A 6132-nucleotide genomic window follows, 5' to 3' on the forward strand; every position below is an offset into this window, starting at 1 on the left:
GCCCGAATTTGTGGGAAACGCCCCCTTTTTGGCTGATTTTGGCGTTTGAGGCAACCTTTGGAGAGCGATAACTAAATAAATCCTGGGCCGCTTCAAAAGCCCTCGTGCATACGTGTCATAGACCTAGAGGAGATTCCTTATAATGAATTACAGACTGCTGAGTGTCGCCATTGATGGTACAATTGGCGGCGCGTATGCCCGAATTTGTGGGAAACGCCCCCTTTTTGGCTGATTTTGGCGTCTGAGGCAACATTTGGAGAGCGATAACTAAATAAATTCCGGGCCGCTTCAAAAGCGCTCGGGCATACGTGTCATAGACCTAGAGGAGATTCCTTATAATGAATTACAGACTGCTGAGCGTCGCCATTGACGGTACAATTGACGGCGCGTATGCCCGAATTTGTGGAAAACGCCCCCTTTTTGGCTGATTTTGGCGTCTGAGGCAACCTTTGGAGAGCGATAACTAAATAAATTCTGGGCCGCTTCAAAAGCACTCGGGCATACGTGTCACAGACCTAGAGGAGATTCCTTGTAATGAATTACAGACTGCTGAGCGTCGCCATTGATGGTACAATTGACGGCGCGTATGCCCGAATTTGTGGGAAACGCCCCCTTTTTCGCTGATTTTGGCGTCTGAGGCAACCTTTGGAGAGCGATAACTAAATAAATTCTGGGCCACTTCAAAAGCACTCGGGCATACGTGTCATAGACCTAGAGGAGATTCTTTATAATGAATTACAGACTGCTGAGTGTCGCCATTGATGGTACAATTGACGGCGCGTATGCCCGAATTTGTGGGAAACGCCCCCTTTTTGGTTGATTTTGGCGTCTGAGGCAACCTTTGGAGAGCGATAACTAAATAAATTCTGGGCCACTTCAAAAGCACTCGGGCATACGTGTCATAGACCTAGAGGAGATTCTTTATAATGAATTACAGACTGCTGAGTGTCGCCATTGATGGTACAATTGACGGCGCGTATGCCCGAATTTGTGGGAAACGCCCCCTTTTTGGTTGATTTTGGCGTCTGAGGCAACATTTGGAGAGCGATAACTAAATAAATTCTGGGCCGCTTCAAAAGCGCTCGGGCATACGTGTCATAGACCTAGAGGAGATTCCTTATAATGAATTACAGACTGCTGAGCGTCGCCATTGACGGTACAATTGACGGCGCGTATGCCCGAATTTGTGGGAAACGCCCCCTTTTTGGCTGATTTTGGCGTCTGAGGCAACCTTTGGAGAGCGATAACTAAATAAATTCTGGGCCGCTTCAAAAGCACTCGGGCATACGTGTCATAGACCTAGAGGAGATTCTTTATAATGAATTACAGACTGCTGAGTGTCGCCATTGATGGTACAATTGACGGCGCGTATGCCCGAATTTGTGGGAAACGCCCCCTTTTTGGTTGATTTTGGCGTCTGAGGCAACCTTTGGAGAGCGATAACTAAATAAATTCTGGGCCACTTCAAAAGCGCTCGGGCATACGTGTCATAGACCTAGAGGAGATTCTTTATAATGAATTACAGACTGCTGAGTGTCGCCATTGATGGTACAATTGACGGCGCGTATGCCCGAATTTGTGGGAAACGCCCCCTTTTTGGCTGATTTTGGCGTCTGAGGCAACCTTTGGAGAGCGATAACTAAATAAATTCTGGGCCGCTTCAAAAGCACTCGGGCATACGTGTCACAGACCTAGAGGAGATTCCTTGTAATGAATTACAGACTGCTGAGCGTCGCCATTGATGGTACAATTGACGGCGCGTATGCCCGAATTTGTGGGAAACGCCCCCTTTTTCGCTGATTTTGGCGTCTGAGGCAACCTTTGGAGAGCGATAACTAAATAAATTCTGGGCCACTTCAAAAGCACTCGGGCATACGTGTCATAGACCTAGAGGAGATTCCTTATAATGAATTACAGACTGCTGAGCGTCGCCATTGATGGTACAATTGACGGCGCGTATGCCCGAATTTGTGGGAAACGCCCCCTTTTTGGCTGATTTTGGCGCCTGAGGCAACCTTTGGAGAGCGATAACTAAATAAATTCTGGGCCACTTCAAAAGCACTCGGGCATACGTGTCATAGACCTAGAGGAGATTCCTTATAATGAATTACAGACTGCTGAGTGTCGCCATTGATGGTACAATTGACGGCGCGTATGCCCGAATTTGTGGGAAACGTCCCCTTTTTGGCTGATTTTGGCGTCTGAGGCAACCTTTAGAGAGCGATAACTAAATAAATTCTGGGCCACTTCAGAAGCACTCGGGCATACGTGTCATAGACCTAGAGGAGATTCCTTATAATGAATTACAGACAGCTGAGTGTCGCCATTGATGGTACAATTGACGGCGCGTATGCCCGAATTAGTGGGAAACGCCCCCTTTTTGGTTGATTTTGGCGTCTGAGGCAACATTTGGAGAGCGATAACTAAATAAATTCTGGGCCACTTCAAAAGCACTCGGGCATACGTGTCATAGACCTAGAGGAGATTCTTTATAATGAATTACAGACTGCGGAGCGTCGCCATTGACGGTACAATTGACGGCGCGTATGCCCGAATTTGTGGGAAACGCCCCCTTTTTGGCTGATTTTGGCGTCTGAGGCAACCTTTAGAGAGCGATAACTAAATAAATTCTGGGCCACTTCAAAAGCACTCGGGCATACGTGTCATAGACCTAGAGGAGATTCTTTATAATGAATTACAGACTGCTGAGTGTCGCCATTGATGGTACAATTGACGGCGCGTATGCCCGAATTTGTGGGAAACGCCCCCTTTTTGGTTGATTTTGGCGTCTGAGGCAACATTTGGAGAGCGATAACTAAATAAATTCTGGGCCGCTTCAAAAGCGCTCGGGCATACGTGTCATAGACCTAGAGGAGATTCCTTATAATGAATTACAGACTGCTGAGCGTCGCCATTGACGGTACAATTGACGGCGCGTATGCCCGAATTTGTGGGAAACGCCCCCTTTTTGGCTGATTTTGGCGTCTGAGGCAACCTTTGGAGAGCGATAACTAAATAAATTCTGGGCCGCTTCAAAAGCACTCGGGCATACGTGTCATAGACCTAGAGGAGATTCTTTATAATGAATTACAGACTGCTGAGTGTCGCCATTGATGGTACAATTGACGGCGCGTATGCCCGAATTTGTGGGAAACGCCCCCTTTTTGGTTGATTTTGGCGTCTGAGGCAACCTTTGGAGAGCGATAACTAAATAAATTCTGGGCCACTTCAAAAGCGCTCGGGCATACGTGTCATAGACCTAGAGGAGATTCTTTATAATGAATTACAGACTGCTGAGTGTCGCCATTGATGGTACAATTGACGGCGCGTATGCCCGAATTTGTGGGAAACGCCCCCTTTTTGGTTGATTTTGGCGTCTGAGGCAACCTTTGGAGAGCGATAACTAAATAAATTCTGGGCCACTTCAAAAGCACTCGGGCATACGTGTCATAGACCTAGAGGAGATTCTTTATAATGAATTACAGACTGCTGAGTGTCGCCATTGATGGTACAATTGACGGCGCGTATGCCCGAATTTGTGGGAAACGCCCCCTTTTTGGTTGATTTTGGCGTCTGAGGCAACATTTGGAGAGCGATAACTAAATAAATTCTGGGCCGCTTCAAAAGCGCTCGGGCATACGTGTCATAGACCTAGAAGAGATTCCTTATAATGAATTACAGACTGCTGAGCGTCGCCATTGACGGTACAATTGACGGCGCGTATGCCCGAATTTGTGGGAAACGCCCCCTTTTTGGTTGATTTTGGCGTCTGAGGCAACATTTGGAGAGCGATAACTAAATAAATTCTGGGCCACTTCAAAAGCACTCGGGCATACGTGTCATAGACCTAGAGGAGATTCTTTATAATGAATTACAGACTGCTGAGTGTCGCCATTGATGGTACAATTGACGGCGCGTATGCCCGAATTTGTGGGAAACGCCCCCTTTTTGGTTGATTTTGGCGTCTGAGGCAACCTTTGGAGAGCGATAACTAAATAAATTCTGGGCCACTTCAAAAGCACTCGGGCATACGTGTCATAGACCTAGAGGAGATTCTTTATAATGAATTACAGACTGCTGAGTGTCGCCATTGATGGTACAATTGACGGCGCGTATGCCCGAATTTGTGGGAAACGCCCCCTTTTTGGTTGATTTTGGCGTCTGAGGCAACATTTGGAGAGCGATAACTAAATAAATTCTGGGCCGCTTCAAAAGCGCTCGGGCATACGTGTCATAGACCTAGAGGAGATTCCTTATAATGAATTACAGACTGCTGAGCGTCGCCATTGACGGTACAATTGACGGCGCGTATGCCCGAATTTGTGGAAAACGCCCCCTTTTTGGCTGATTTTGGCGTCTGAGGCAACCTTTGGAGAGCGATAACTAAATAAATTCTGGGCCGCTTCAAAAGCACTCGGGCATACGTGTCACAGACCTAGAGGAGATTCCTTGTAATGAATTACAGACTGCTGAGCGTCGCCATTGATGGTACAATTGACGGCGCGTATGCCCGAATTTGTGGGAAACGCCCCCTTTTTCGCTGATTTTGGCGTCTGAGGCAACCTTTGGAGAGCGATAACTAAATAAATTCTGGGCCACTTCAAAAGCACTCGGGCATACGTGTCATAGACCTAGAGGAGATTCCTTATAATGAATTACAGACTGCTGAGTGTCGCCATTGATGGTACAATTGACGGCGCGTATGCCCGAATTTGTGGGAAACGCCCCCTTTTTGGCTGATTTTGGCGCCTGAGGCAACCTTTGGAGAGCGATAACTAAATAAATTCTGGGCCACTTCAAAAGCACTCGGGCATACGTGTCATAGACCTAGAGGAGATTCCTTATAATGAATTACAGACTGCTGAGTGTCGCCATTGATGGTACAATTGACGGCGCGTATGCCCGAATTTGTGGGAAACGCCCCCTTTTTGGCTGATTTTGGCGTCTGAGGCAACCTTTAGAGAGCGATAACTAAATAAATTCTGGGCCACTTCAGAAGCACTCGGGCATACGTGTCATAGACCTAGAGGAGATTCCTTATAATGAATTACAGACAGCTGAGTGTCGCCATTGATGGTACAATTGACGGCGCGTATGCCCGAATTAGTGGGAAACGCCCCCTTTTTGGCTGATTTTGGCGTCTGAGGCAACCTTTGGAGGGCGATAACTAAATAAATTCTCGGCCGCTTCAAAAGCACTCGGGCATACGTGTCATTGACCTAGAGAAGATTCCTTATAATGAATTACAGACTACTGAGCGTCGCCATTGATGGTACAATTGACGGCGCGTATGCCCGAATTTGTGGGAAACGCCCCCTTTTTGGCTGATCTTGGCGTGTGAGGCAACCTTTGGAGAGCGATAACTAAATAAATTCTGGGCCGCTTCAAAAGCACTCGGGCATATGCGTCGCAGAACTAGAGGAGATGCATTATTATGGCTTATAGAGTGCTGAGTTTCGCCATTGATGGTACAATTGGCGGTGCGTATGCCAAATTTCTGGGACACGCCCCTTTTTTGCTTGATTTTGACGTCTGAGGTTGTGATGACTTAAGAGATACTGGGCCGTTTCAAAAGCTCTTGGGCGCACGCGCAGCAAACCTGCATAAGATTGATTAATTAGCAGTAACAGCGTGCTAAATGTCGCCATAAATGGTACTCTTCATGTCGCGTTGGCCAAAATGTCTGGACCACGCCCACTCATTTTGGCATTTTTATTTTTAATACCATTCTTGGGGGGGGGGGGGAGGAAGTGGAATAGCTGGTGAAATGAAATTTGGACACTTTGTAAAATATAGTTCGGATCAAAAAACGTTTTGACTCCTTAATTATTCAACGCTTTAACTATAATGTATTTGAGCTAATTACGCGATGAGAACAAAAAAAAAAGAAGAAAAAAAACCTGCATTCAGGTTCCGTGTTTATCAATTAAGAAAATATTCAGTGTAGTTGCCGTTTTGTTATACATTACATATGTTGCTAAAAAATGTATTTAGGAACGCAACAACGTCACTGAATCCTCGAGTCTCCTCACCAACTGCAGATTCGTTTTGGTATTTAAAGTCCTGGGGAACCACTTTAAATTTAAGTAATTTGAAAATTAAAAATGTTTCCATGGAGCTAGGGACATTTGC

This window comes from Ixodes scapularis, unplaced genomic scaffold (assembly GCF_016920785.2).
Source record: "Ixodes scapularis isolate PalLabHiFi unplaced genomic scaffold, ASM1692078v2 PGA_scaffold1__304_contigs__length_218370807, whole genome shotgun sequence".
Lineage (NCBI taxonomy): Eukaryota > Metazoa > Arthropoda > Arachnida > Ixodida > Ixodidae > Ixodes > Ixodes scapularis.